The sequence below is a fragment of the Mytilus galloprovincialis genome, chromosome 2 (assembly GCF_965363235.1).
Source record: "Mytilus galloprovincialis chromosome 2, xbMytGall1.hap1.1, whole genome shotgun sequence".
Lineage (NCBI taxonomy): Eukaryota > Metazoa > Mollusca > Bivalvia > Mytilida > Mytilidae > Mytilus > Mytilus galloprovincialis.
Genome location: NC_134839.1, coordinates 82,124,331 through 82,139,929, shown reverse-complemented (window position 1 = coordinate 82,139,929; position 15,599 = coordinate 82,124,331). Strand labels below are relative to the sequence as shown.

Genomic DNA, 15,599 nt, shown 5'->3' with positions numbered 1-15,599 from the left:
GTGACTGAAATACAAATTTTTATAGATATTTAATTCACATTTATATATATTTTTTTTAAAGTACGTGTTGAAGTTTGGACAACCGGCAGATGCTTGTTGCGTTTTCATTAAATTCATCTTAATTGTTATTGGGCTGTGATAAGCCCGGTAGTACCGAAAAATTAATCTAATATTTCGTAGCGTTCTTTGTCTCTTGAACCAATTTTATTTTTCAGGTGGTCGGACACATTATCTATAATGTGTTTTGTACCCGTATCTCTATTCTGTTTATTTTTTCTTGCAAGCGTGCTTTAATGTGGTGACAGGCGACGACGGACATGCGTTTGAACAATAGACTGGTTTGGAGCTGGAACACTTTAGTTTGTTTCTTATGGTGCACTGTTCAAAATTTATTTTCATATATGAAGACATTTTAAGAAATGTATAACTAGACAAAACGAAACCAATAAGATAATGCATTTTTACTACATGCAACACACTAAGTTCATATATGACCCGTTTGAGTAATATATTTCGGGCCTTCAACAGTGAGTAAAGCGCATAGCACATAGTCATTATTTCATAAATTATTTCGTACGATATGTTAAGCAGACAATTTGTTAAAAACAATACAAATCGGATTTCCTTCTGACATACTTGCCACAGGCATTTGTCTCAGAAAAAAAAAATCTTATATACCTTTTCTGAGACGAGTGCCTGTGATACTTGTTCTTCTTTAAGAAAAGTAGATTTAAAGAAATTATAGTTGAAAATATTTCTGTCGGCATTTTCTTTTTTTTTCGCGTGATATATTTAGGTTTAAATATTCTGATTATATTGCATTACAAAAAATAATTATTTACACATCATGTGGTAAAGGGCATAGGACATTTGAGCGAAAAAGAAAAAAGCACATAGGGTATTTTGAGCGCCGACTTCATAGGACATTTGAGCGCCGGGATATTAACCTTACCTGAGTTTTCAGACAGGACATTTGAGCGAAATTTTCCCTGATAATTTTACACGAATTAAGATTTTTTTTTAAAAGTAAGAAAAAAAAGTAAGATTTAGTTATAAATATTTTTTATTTTATTTCACACCCGAGTAATTCGACCGGTTCTGGCTGGTTTATGTAAGTGAAATCCTAAGTTGATCTCTATTTACCAATCAATTCTACTATAATTCATTGGCTATGCAAATTTTCTTTGTTCTAAAATTCTTATATATATATCTAGTTTCCGATATAGAGTGGACAAAACACTAAAAGGAGAAGAAATATCCTGGAGATGTACAGTAAGTACCTTTTTTTACAAATTTAATGTTAATGTAAACTACTTGTTCGTCTGTTACGCTTCAACTTCCATAACTTCTTTTAATTTTGATTTATATCTATATCATTATATGTCTATCTTATACCTCCTTTAGATTAATTTTTTAACACATTTGAATATAAGCTACCACATATAGGGTTAGGTATCAAGGCTCCATGTTGAAGGTCGTACTGTAACCTATATAACATTGTTAGGTTGATTTTCTAGGCACTTTACAATATTCATACAATACACTGTAAAAATTGTGCTTAGAGCCTAAACATGTTTAGGAAAATGTTTAGAAGCTAAACACATAAATGTCTGTGGTGTTCCCATTCTAAACATGTTATGAATTTCATTTCATTTCATTTCATACTACATCTTATTTTTATGTCTTGCAATAGCAAATGAAAAAGCATTTAAACACTTCAATTGTATTTGTCCTTTCAATATTTTTCAGGCAAAAGGTTGCAAAGCAAGACTGAGGACGGATTGTACCGGAACCGTTATAATTCAACAGAAAAATACTCATAACCATGATACCAGTGATCGTGACAATGAACGTCACTTGCTGCGGGTACGATCAAAAAAAAAAGCGGATGATGATATTGCTCAACGTCCTTCAAAAATTATCCGTACAGAGTTACAGAACATGGATGAAGCAAATCTAAAGTCTGAAGACATTGGCAGCGTTTCAAAGGCTATATATAGAAAGAGGCGTAAATCTCACCCTGCACTTCCTAAATCTAGAGAGGAAACACACCAATCATTAAAGAAGATTAATATTCAGTCAAATAAATTTGAAAATTTTGTGCAGTTTAATGATGAACAAACTGGTATAATTATTCTTACGTGTCCAACCAATCTTGAATGTTTATGCAGTGTGCCGGAAATTTTTATGGATGGTACTTACAAATATTGCCCAAAGTTCTTTAAACAGTTATATACTATTCATGGCTATAACAAAGGAAATTATGTCCCTCTTGTATTCTGCTTACTTCCTGGAAAGTCTGAAGAAATTTACGTGAATTGCTTTTCCTCAATTGTCAAGCTATGTTCCGATCAAGGTCACACACTTCAACCGAAAGCAGTACACGTCGATTTTGAAGAACGGGTAATGAAAGTTATGAAGGATTTTTTCCCGTCTATAGAGATCAAATGCTGTAGGTTTCACTTAGGCCAAGCCTGGTGGCGAAAAATCCAGAAAGTTGGACTTAGTCAACAATACAAAGAGCTTGATTCAGACATTAGTAAATGGCTTAAAGGGATTTTTGGGATAGCCTTTTTAGCTCCAGACGAAGTAGCCGACTGTTTCGTAGAAGATTTTATGGCCGTTGTACCTAACGACAAGCCTTGTATAGAATTTGCAGATTACCTGACTGATACTTATATAACAGATGAATCGTTATTTCCCCCTCATCTCTGGGCCGAAGTTCCATCCTCGTTAAAACGTACTAACAATGGGCCCGAATCATTTCATGCCCATTATAACGAGCAGTTCTATCACAGTCATCCATCAATTTATATTTTCCTTGACACTATTATCAAATTGCAATCTGTGACTTACATAAAAATTCGGAGTTTGAACATTGATGCACCGCAGAGCCGAACAGAAAAGGAGAAGGAACAGAATCTCCGGGATTTGCATTCGAAATACTGCCAGCAGGAAATTACGAGGGATTTTTATGTCAGAAGCCTGGGATATAAGTTCCAAGCCCGAACAGACTTGTAAATAATGCCGTTGCCGAGTTTTATGTTTTATGACAGTGCTTTGTTTTTAGTGCTTTGTTTACAATTAAAAGATGTTTTAATCTTTTTGTTGGTAAACTCCTGTTTTATGACTGTGCTTTGTTTTTAGTGCTTTGTTTTTTACAATTAAAATATGTTTTAATCTTTTTGTTGGTAAACTCCTCATTTAATGAACTATATTCGTGGTGTGATTGCCAATAAGACAATTCTCTATCCAAGACTTGTTTTCGCTCAAATGTCCTACGCTTATTCTTATTTTCGCTCAAATGTCCTAAAATTTAGGCGCTCAAATGTCCTATACTTTGGCGCTCAAACGTCCTTTTTTTTTCGCTCAAATGTCCTGTCAATGCGCTCAAATGTCCATTGCCGGTGGTAAAGGCATATTTTCAAAGCATTCTCTTTCTCTGTCAGAATTATATCTTTAGCTCTAAATTTACACATACTGAAAAATAATTCGTGAATACTGTACTAAAAACTGTGGAACATTTTTAAAACATTTGTCTCTTTTATATATTTGAAAATGAAACTTAATCTGACTTAAAATCGGGAAATGATTTTTTTAACTTCTTTTACTTTTAGAAGAATAATAAAATGTCGAAATATACAAACAAATAAGTACCGTATGAAGCCTTTGTAAATAAATATCAAGCTGGTTGAAAACTAGTGGTTTGGATAAACCCCAAGAACGACACATAATTTTCTCTCTCTCAATTCCATCGTTTTGTTTTAAGCCCCAGTCCCACTAGACCACGATCGCACCACGCTCACCGCGATCTAAAATAAATTTAGATCGTGGTGAGGTCGCGGTATGAGCGGCATGAAAATGTAAATTTTCGTTGCTTTCACGATGCTACTACGTCCTCTCTACGCTTCTACAAAGATCCCGCTACGATTATACCACGTTCTCACCGCGCTTATTCTGCGACCTCACTACGCTTATCAAGATCTTTCTACGCTCTTCACGTTCTCACTACGACCATACCACGAGTTATCCGATTGCAACACGATCTTACTGCGATTATAACACGTTCTTACCACGATTATACTACGTTCAGAGCGCGATCTTACTACGTTCTCAGCAATAACGTCAACATCGTGTTCCATATCAATACAGTTCAATTCCTTCTATTTCTGATAAAATCGTAGATTTCTCGGAAACAATACAGTCATGCCATCAAAATCTACCATAACACGTGGGCATGGTGGTAGGAGTTGATGTAGAGGCAGAGGGAGCAAAGTAAACCTGATCAAGCAGAGATGTCGGACTGACCAATCCAACCTAAATTACAACCTATTGCTGGTCCATAAAGCTCAATGACGATATTTCAGTGAACGACAGCAAAAACGACATAGATGTATCAATATATATAGGAAGATGTGGTATGAGTGCCAATGAGACAACTCTCCATCCAAGTAACAATTTATAAAAGTAAACCATTATAGGCCAAGGTACGGCCTTTAACACGGAGCATTGGCTCACATCAATCAGCACGTTATAAAGGACCCAAAATATTACTAGTGTTAAACCATTTAAACGGGAAAACCAACGGTCTAATCTATATAAAAACGAGAAGCATGGTTGAGTCGTTAGAGCAAATGGATAATTACATTCAAACAAACAAAATCTAGGAAGCTTTTTTATATATTTTATGTGAAAATGAAAATGAGAATGATGGTCGTAGTGTGAACGTAGTCATGTCGTAAGAAGAGCGTGATGAGGACAGCAAGGGCGTGCTAGAATCGTACTATGGTCGTGAACAGCATGGTATAGTCGTAGTGGAAGCGTAGTTGGGTCGCAGTGAGAACGTGATGGTCGTAGTGAGGTCGTGATAACGTCGCCGTGCGATCGTAGCGCAGTCTCTCCGAATAGAATCACGCTTTCGCTACGCTGTCGCTACGATTGTATAGCGACCTTTGCGATCTTACTACGATCTTAGTGCGCCCTCACTACGCTTCTACTACGACCTGATTTCGCCACGACCGCACCACGATTGTTTTGAACATGTTCAAAGTTGGCCACGCTCTTCACGATCTTAAAGACCTCACCACGACCGTGATACGACCTTACTGCGATCTACACGATCGCACTACGATCATCAAAATTTGCATTTTTTTCACAGATCGTAGTGCGATCGTGGCCTAGTGGGACTGGGGTATTAGTGAAACCATTTGTATATATACACGCATCTTTGTCGAAATTAAAATAAAAACAAAACACTTATCAATATATATATTTATTTTGTCTTCATATCTCTTACATAACAAGCTGACCACACTCTAACTTATTAGTCATTTAGTAGGCGCACATCAAAGTCGTGCACCTGTGGCAAATAACTTTGTCGGGAAAGAAGTAAAACAAAAACAAAATTATTTGTTCTGTAATCATTTTTCATAAGAACAACACATTTAATTATAAATATTAAGCATACATTTTTTTAGATACAATTGTTTATTACCTAAAATAAAAAGATTATGATTGTTTAATGAATTGTTTTGTCATTTGGCACGTGTCAAACGGTTCATTGATTTTCGGCATATCAAAGAAAAACGGGCACGTGCCTAAATAATGTTGAATATCTTGTTTATTTATGATTATTTTTCTATAAAATTTGAAATTTATGCATGAAATATCAATCTCTAACATAATATGTAAAAATAATACACACAACAGCACTCCTTCTCTAGTCCTTAGTGGCATTGTATAGTCCTTAGTGCACTAAGGAGTCCTCAGCAGTGTTTAGACGTACCGTGATATTCTAGCCTAACGTGTTGATGTGTCTGTTGTCAGAGATGCACATAGACCTAGGTGAACAATACTGTCTTTAGTTACATCTAGTGTTTAGTTCCATAAAATTTCAGTTATTATCAAATTTTGTTGAAGAATTTATTGGTGAAAGTTAATGTAAATGTTCAGTTGCAAATACTACATGCATATTGAGGACACAATAGAAGAAGTATGGTTACTGGCAAATCTATCCAGGCATCTCCACAATAAAAATATCTTCACGGAAAGCAAGCTATACTAAATAAAAAAATCAAAAACACTTATGTACGATTTTCAAAGTTGTTTAAGTAATTGTAGTGTATTGGATATACCCGTTGGACGCATGTTTCTGTCTTGTCATTACTTTCAATGAAAAGCTGGTGGTATTCTTAGCCCCAACACCATGTGTTGTTTTAAAATTGCTTCTGATTTTATTCAAAGTTTTTGTTCAGATGGTGTCACAGTCATGTCTCAGTACCCAACAAGTCGGTTGAGTACAGGAACCCTGATGAGTTCAAAATGATGAGTCCTCTATGCAGAAAGAAAATTCCGCACATAGAGGCGGGCCTCTTTTGGTCATTAAACAATAATGAATAATAGTTCAGAGAAATGGTTGCTACACTAAACACTAAAATGCACTTTTGAACTTAAATTGAAAAAAAAGCACATGAGATTACCAAAGGATAAAGGTTTCTGCTTTGAGACAGGCGATGGATGTATACTCATGACTTTTGATATCTCAACCGGCCCCTATTCCTTTAGCAAATGAGGAATAAACAACCACAATGCATTAAACAAGAGAAAACTCGATTTAAAAGAAGCCAGAGTCAAATGTAGAAATAGGTAACAGAAGAAACTACGCAAATGGCAATAATAAACATAAAATAACAAACGGACCAGTAGCAGTAACTCAATGCAAGCTCCATGTTTGAAGTACACTTATCGGTAATTTGTGTCATTGGTAGAAAAATTAACAATTCTTAAACAATAATATCTGGGAATATTTGGTCTGCTCCAATAAAATAATATCCTTACCTACTACAAAAACATATAAAACTATTCTCTGTTCTTTGGTTGAGTTCACAAATAGATTTTTCTCTAAGATATTTCATTCTCCCATAGGATATTTGTTTCTCCTATAGGATATTTATTTCTCCTATAGGATATTTCTTTCTCCCATAGGATTTTTTTCTCTCTTATGAGTTGCTTTGATCTCCCATAGGATTTTTAATCTCCCTTAGGATTTTTAATCTCCCTTAGGATTTATTTATTACCCTTAGGATTTATTTATTACTCTTAGGATTCTTTTTTATCCTACAGGATATTTTTTCTGTTATGAAATCCCTTAGGATATTTATTAATCCTATCGGATATTTTTAATCCCATGGGATTATTTTATTAGACTAATATCCTGTAGGATAAAAAATATCCTATAGGAAATGCTTTTATTTTTCCTAAGGGATTTTTTTAATCCTAAGGGCGAAACTATATCCTATAGGAGATTTTTATTCTCCTAAGGGATTATAAATCCCTTAGGATTTAAATATCCTGTAGGATATAAAAAATATCCTATGGGATTATGACTTTATCCTATAGGATTTCTCAAAATCCTGTAGGATTTTTAAAAATCCTATGGGAGAAAAAAATATCCTACAGGATTTTGTCACTATTTTCACTCCAGTTGCCGAACCGGGCGAGCCACACCAATTTTTTTTTTTTTGTATTGTGTTATTTATCCCCAGAGGTACATTATTGCCAAATTTGATGATTCTACGACAAAAAAAAGTGTGGTTCCAATTTGCACTTATGAGAAGTGCAAATTAATCCAAGAACATGTTTAAAGAAGGCCTCCCTCCCCGCCCCAACACAAATAAAAATGAAAAAAAAAAAACACAGACACTATTAATGTATGTACGTCTCAATCCAAGTTATCTATGTGTACATTTAATTGTTGACATCACGAATATATACTGTACAAGTAAGTTATAAAATATGACAAACAACAAAATATATACAAATAAACGAATGTTCATAACATGTAAGTGTTAGAACACCATTATCAAACTGACGAATGCATTGGTTCATGCCTGGAAAAGTACTTTATTTGATCCTTTGTTTATTATTTTTAATCGTAAATACACTGACACATAGCATTTTACACTATAGGCAGTTTGTTTAATCACTCGAAAAAGCCCGGACTGCTCTCGAAAAAAAAACTGATCACAAAGAAATTAATTTAGTCTCAAAATGTTGTTTTAAATGCAAAAACAAGACTTTTTGTAAAGTGTCTGTATTTCTAAGGATATATTGTAATGTTCGCCATGTGTGATAAATATGTTCGTTGATTGGGGAAATCTGTCGTCTGAACGAAACGGGTTACTGGGTGGATTTATAATAGAATACATAATGACATGTTGTTTGGAGTATTTATATGCTTACTTTATATCGTATCAATCATTAGGAAATGGTCGTTGTTGTTTGTAATATCGTATTTGGTTTAGAACAGCAGATATTGAGGTCCTCATGGTCAATTTTGGTTTCACATGTTTTGTAAAGGAAGTCAAGTACTCGCTTCTAATACTACTTCTCCTTGATGTAGTTACTAGAAAATAAAACAAAAAAATACTGAACTTAGAGGAAAATCAATTCGGAAAGTCCATAATCACATGGCAAAATCAAATAACAAAACGCATCAAAAACGAATGGACAAGAACTGTCATATTCCTGACTTAGTACAGGCATTTTCAAATGTAGAAAATGGTGGATTAAACCTGGTTTTATAGCGCTAACCCTCTCACTTTGATGACAGTCTCATCAAATTCCGTTATATTTACATTGATGCGTTAACTAAACAGACATAATAAATAAAATAGTCAAAATATGGGTACATCCGTCATCATCGTATAACAATTTTAAAAGGAACAATTTAACAGAAAACAAAAACATCTATCTACAAACACATTCATTGATTTGTGTGTCTGACGTCAGAGAATTTTATACGTCACATAGATTTGTCGTTCAATGTGCATACAAACAATTTTAAAATTTACATAGGCAATGTTAGCATATAGGGTTAAAAAATCAAAAGTATGTAAGAATAAATTTCTGAAATAGACCGAGATTGAAAATAGTCCAAAAGTTATATATAGAATTTATAAGAATCCACAAATAGTTAATTCCACTACGCGATTGAATGATTTTGACGTTTATGGTTCAACGTATTTTGTAATTCATAATAGAAATATATCATAATGACATAAAATAGAACAATATCATACTGACGGGATCTTTTAAAGTACAGAGTCACGTTATAAGAACCAAAGAAATACAAAAAGTCGCATATACAAAACACGCCACCAAAAAATGAAAGACGTACAATACAAACACATTGACGAGATGTATAAGTACCAAGCCACGTCAAACGGATATCACATAAAACCATTCAACAGTAAAAGTAATATTATTATAGAACAAATACAAATGAAAGAACTATAAAACACGTTGTTAAGATGATAAACAACATCAGTACGCAGAATATATACATCAAGACCATCGTGTATTATTTGTGAAGTTGATACGGAATATTTATCAACAAGGTCTTGGTACCTTCCGATGAACTTTTTTAGAAAAAGGACGAGACGTTCTTTGACATACCCCTAGTTCATCAACTTTCTACTCAGACACTGATGACGTTTTACAAAGTCTGAGTAGGAGCTGCAAGCTCTTGAATATCGAATAAGTTGGGAAATATATATCCCATATGCAGGTGAAGTTGGTATATTGCTACTAAGGTGGGGGGAATTTATAATTTCAAAATAAAAATCGTCTCGTTTGTCATAGATTCTGGTACTGAGATGACTGTGTAAGTCAAATCCGAAAAAAAAATGTCATGTTCAGTGTAAATAGTTGTAAATATCTTTAGTTATTGTTGAAATTTGTAATATATAACATATAAATAATTACTGCTAATGGCTCTGTAGATTGAAGAAATGTCTCTAAAACAATTCAAGAGGAGCGCTCATGCTATATAATATATATTCTATAATATATGTCGTTCTTCGGAATGACTATGGCTGACTACACGTATGTGTACTATGATAAAGAAACTGTCAGAAATAATATTATACTAGTATATAGACAGTACGAAAGCCAGTCGAGCCTAGTGAAGGTTTCTCCCATATTTCTCTAAATGCAGTAGATTTTGTGAGTAAGAGCCCCGGTTTACACATCAATAACCTCTAGAAAAAATGTGTTTAATCCTTATAATTCTTCAGCCAAACATTTGTGATATTTAATAAACATTTGTTTTGTTGATGGCTACTATATATATTTACCATCAAAAGCACAATGGCAAGTCGTAACTAAGGAGTACGCCGCCATCTTGACTTTCTAAAAACCATAAATGTCCGGTAAATACAACGGAATCTTAAATGAAATAGCACCTACCTCAAAAACTTCATTTTAATTAAATGATATCCGAATTTGAAGCGTACACGTAACGAAACAATCTTTCCCTTGAAAATTTCCATTCGTATGACGTCGTGTTTTGCCATGACGTAAATTCGCCAAATCCTTCATGAAACTTCGCGGAATTTTATTAAATTTTATTTTTATACATTTTCGAAGCTTTAGTGCTTTAAATTTATTTCTTTTTTTTTTTGTTTTTTTTTGTTATATATACACTAGAATAGGCACAACTGTTATGCAATTGTTTTTAAACCTAAATTTGTTGAAAATCCCGGGATCACTGCAAGCTTGTGACGGTTGTGTATCGCGCATGAATAGATTACAAAAGTAGTTTCGGAAACATGGTTTATCGAAGTGTAAACTTAGAGAAAAATTCTAATTGACCAATCCAATTCAAGTATTTATAGATATGCAAATCATATAAGAATTATTATAATATAAATGTATAGTAAGAAGTATAACTCAAATAATCTCTCCTTTATCTAATTGTTAACATGTATTCTTGAAGCATCAATAAAAATATGAATACTTCCTTTAGTCTTGCCCATCTTCTTTGGTTAACTAGTTTCAAATTGGTTACTTTATTTCCAAGTCAAACGAACGTTACTGTAAATACAGACTAAAAATGTAGTAAAGAATTAACCACTAAGCCAGACCGTCACAATAAAGATGTCATGTACGCATTTCCTTCAACATTATCTGTGTTATGTTTATAAAAATGGCTTTATTTTGTAATATCTGAATTAAAGCATCTGAAGGCTTATTTTAACTTTTTTTAACGAAAAATAATCTCGGGTTAGTAATATCTTTCTATATCAAATACTATCATACATAATATAACTTTGTTTATCATATACTTAGACTAAATAACATATGATTTGTACTGTATGACAATAGCATTAAATTAACGTAAATTCCATATTTTTCGAATGGGGTCTATATCACGTCTTTTAAGAGATGAAGTCTGTTTGTTAAAATTTTTGTTCATATTCACTCGAAAAAAAGTGGTCACACTCGAAAAAGCCCGATCAAATCACTCGAAAAACCACAATCCTAGCCGGACACTATACCTACCGTGAAGTTATTATAAGCTAATAGGCAAAACATGAAGGCATCGCACGAACTCTAGAAGGAGCGACACCGGATACGTGGACAGGGAAATGGTCTCATTGCTATGGATGTATCTAACATCATGTGAATTTACACTTATTTACAATACCACGATCGGTTAAAATACAGAGCAGAAGACATATCTGGTATTTAGAGATTAAAGACCGCGAAAACAACCGTAAACCTCATTTAGTGTCGATTGTAGTTGTTATTCATAAAAAAAAATCTGTTTTTGACGTTTTTGGGAACAGAGCACTTTCCTGATACAGGAGTCCGTTAAGTATTACGCCAGCTTTAGCTGGCACTTATGGTAGAACCATCGTTTTGGAATAAAGAACGATGACTCTCTCTACACGAACAACCTGAAAAGTTTCGTCACTCTCGTTAAAGCTCGTACGATTATTTTTTTTTAATGGCGGCCGAATTTAACGTTTTAACGCGAACTTGAAAAAACGGGACAGATCGGAATAATTTCGATGTTAAATACGACATGAATTTTTATTTGTTTACAAAAACAAGAATTCAGAAATTTTGGTAACTTGTGTAGTTTATTTAAATTTTATTGTACCACGGAAATTACCGAAGTTAGGACAACATCTGACACCATGTTTCGTCTGCTTCAACTTTCCATCATCAGTGAGGTCGAAGGAAATTACCTCAAAAATCCCAGATACATTTTGTACTTCATTTACAAGTCACAAAATCATAATTAATGATAACATATTTAGCGTAAAAGTTCCGTCCAGCCATGGGAACACAGAAAAAACATCTGCAAGCAATACATTTCGGGATTTTTTTTTATAGTGCATGGCCATGCGGCATGCGGGGTAAGCTCGGGTGCACTGGTTGACCATGGCTACTTATGTTCATCTGCCACATAATTCCCCATATCCAGGAACAGTGATAATGACGTTGGTTATACTGTTGAATGTAATCACGGTTATTCATGTAGCCCACAGACTAATTCAAAACTTAACAAAAGTTAAAAACAAAAAAAAATATTCAAATAATTCACAATCTTCTAATTCTGTTCTTCCTTTGGTAAATTCTCAACAAATCTTTTCATTGATTATGTCACGTATCAGATATCTACTTATACAGTCCCAGGAGATGGAAACTTTTGTTTTCTCTCTCTAGGTTTAATCATACAAGGAAACTTGAGTCTGAGTAGTACATTTAGTACTGTATATATTGTATGCTCCCATATTGTCCAAAATTGGATTTTATGGGAAGATGGAGTTATTATGATAACCCATGATAATACCATGACTTTGATAGGTATATACAGGGCATGTTACTTGGAAGTATGTGGGCTACATCCTTTAAAATTCAAGCTGCAGCAGTCGCCTGCGTATTTTATGCGTCAGTTTAAACCTGATCAAAACATTTTCACTCTACCGAGTACTTTATCACTATATCAATATCAGGTTCACATTTCAACATATTGAGCAATACACACTTATGGTTATATAACATCACAGTACCACAATTGCACTCAGTAACCAAATTGCACCTACATGTATTCAACAAAAAATGCTGTGGAAATCTTACAAGTTTTCCTTCACCATGTGAAGTTATTTAATTATCATATATTTTTAAAATGAGCAAATTAGTTTAAACAATATTTATTCAGATAAATCAACATTAAACATATTATACAATGAAATAATATTAAGGATTCAGAAACAAGCAATTTGCTTTTACAAATCTGTCTTCCTTTACAGACATAATACACTTATTAAACAATACATAAATATAAATACTGTCATGCTCTGTAATAAATATATGAATATGAAAAAGGTGAAAGAGGAAGAAAAAAAAATATTCATGAGAAAAATAAAATAAAAATAATAAATAAACGTGAATTATTGTAATGTATAGAGTGTGAAATGCTTGGGTTCCTATTGAGTGATGAGGCATTAACATCAAGGGTTAAAACGTTTACTTTTAATAATATATTTTTGCACCAAACTGAATAAAATACTATTTTGCTCATCTGAGTACCGTTGATCCAAAAAGCAAAGTTTTTGTGTTTACTTGGACAGGAAGAACTGAAATAGAATCTAATAGTTCATGTCTTAAATTAGTGTATATAGGACAAGATAACAGAAAGTGAGTATTTGTTTTTACATCACCACAACGTTTCGACAATTTGGAGAGTCTACTAAATTACGAACGAAAAGGTGAGAAAATTAAATGTGTTACCAGCGTCCTTTTCTTTAAAAATGATTGTTGAAGCATGGAATAATGTTAAATTGTTCAAATATTTGAAGAAATAAAACAAAACATCTGTTTATATTCGAGTTTGAAGCTGGGGTCACATATTCACGATTTTTACTGCCGTCCTTGGCAGGACCATACCCGATTAAAATTTGTCAAAAGTCTGATCGAGATCCTATGAATCGTGGATGGAAACTCAAACTTTAATCAAAATTTGTGAAACAAATAATTTAATCACGACAACAATCAGATATTGTCCAGGGTGCGTCGATATTCAACCGTTTGCAAGCGAATTTATCCCGATAATCCCGTTCTCAATCCGCTTCTAATCCAATTTGTATCTTTCGCTTGGTTAAATTCTACCGAGTCTGTCACGACTGCGTCCCGATTTTACCGAATGTTATCCGACACAGAACAGACAGTGACCAGACAGTGATTCGACGCTGACGGAGGCAATCCGTTCGAAAACTGTCGGCATACTCGGGATGATCAGATACAGTCGAAACGTAATCCTATCACGGTCCGCTCTATCGCATTGCAAACGGCTTTGTCTGGTCTCAGTCGTATTGTATTCTGTAATTGTCGGGACTCTGACGTGGTTATCATTTACGAATTTCGTATTAATAACGGGACTGTTCCGGAACGGTTTCGGCAAAAACGGTTCGCAATCGACAAGATCTGGATGCAGTCTGGACTCAATCGGCAGAAAAACAGCAATGAAATATTTCTCCAGATCATTCCCGTTCCACAGGACACCGTCCAGAATACACAGAACATTGTTAGGATTTTGATCCGATACAGCAGAATATGTCACGACATAGTCACGATTGTAATCCGACTAGACAAAATCGGCTGAGTTTCCCCGAATGTTACGGGACGCACCTAACTGTCGGGGTGCTTCGCCGAACTACTCTGGCCCTTCCCGACCCGTAGGAATCTGTTACGAACCTAAAAGACTGCGCTCAGACAATGATAGGACATTTCAGATAATTGAGGATAGTAATCAGACATTTTCACTTTTCGTGTCGTATCGCTCTCTGATCTCAAACGGGAGCAATAATCGCCAATGTGTGAACCCCGCATTAAGCTGGGATCACACATTCACGATTTTTCTGCCGTTCTTGACAGGATTATTCCCAATTAAAATTTGTCAAAAGTCTGATCAAGATCCTGTGAATCGTGGATGGAAATTCAAACTTTTAATTAAAATTTGTAAAAATAAGTATTTAATGACGACAACAATCAGATATTGTTCAGTAAGCGTCGATATTCAACCGTTTCCAAGCGAATTTGTCCCGATAATCCCGTTCTCATTCCGATTCTAATCCCGATTTGTATCTTTCGCATGGTAAAATTCGACCGAGTCTGTCACGACTGCGTCCCGATTCTACCGAATGTAATCCGACAGAGATCAGACAGTGACCAGACAGAGAACCGACGCTGACGGAAGTTATTGGTTTGAAAACTGTCGGCATATTCGGGATGATCAGGTACTGTCGGAACGCAATCCTATCACGGTCCGCTCTATCGCATTGCAAACGGCTTTGTCTGGTCTCATTCGTATTGTATTCTGTAATTGTCGGGACTCTGACGTGGGTATCGTTGACGAATTTCGTATTAATAACGGGACTGTTCCGGAACGGTTTCGGCAAAAACGGTTCGTAATCGACAAGATCAGACAGTGATAGGACATTCCAGATAATTGAGGATAGTAATCCGACTTTTTCACCTTTCGTGTGTTATCGCTGTCTGATCTCAAACGGGATCAATAATCGGCAATGTGTGAACCCCGAATTAAGGATTTGAAATTAAACATGTAATGATGTATGGAATTTTGGTACTGACCTCATTACAGAATCATGGATTGTTTGGAGGTCAGTTCAAACCCATTTCTCTATGACTCTACATACATGGACTAAAAATAAAATTGGTGTAACTATATTGTAAACAAGGATAGTCTACAAAATAAGCTCAAAATGGACTTTTTGTCTGGTTCATAA

The 15,599-nt window shown here is 34.5% G+C and overlaps 1 long non-coding RNA gene across 1 annotated transcript; it reads left to right on the top strand.

Annotated features, from left to right (window-relative positions):
* The first annotated feature begins 1,213 nt into the window (after window positions 1-1,213).
* LOC143064589 (uncharacterized) lies at window positions 1,214-3,421 on the top strand. The gene is made up of 2 exons (XR_012975282.1): window positions 1,214-1,272; window positions 1,750-3,421. It is a non-coding gene; the product is annotated as an uncharacterized LOC143064589 (long non-coding RNA).
* Window positions 3,422-15,599: the final 12,178 nt, after the last annotated feature.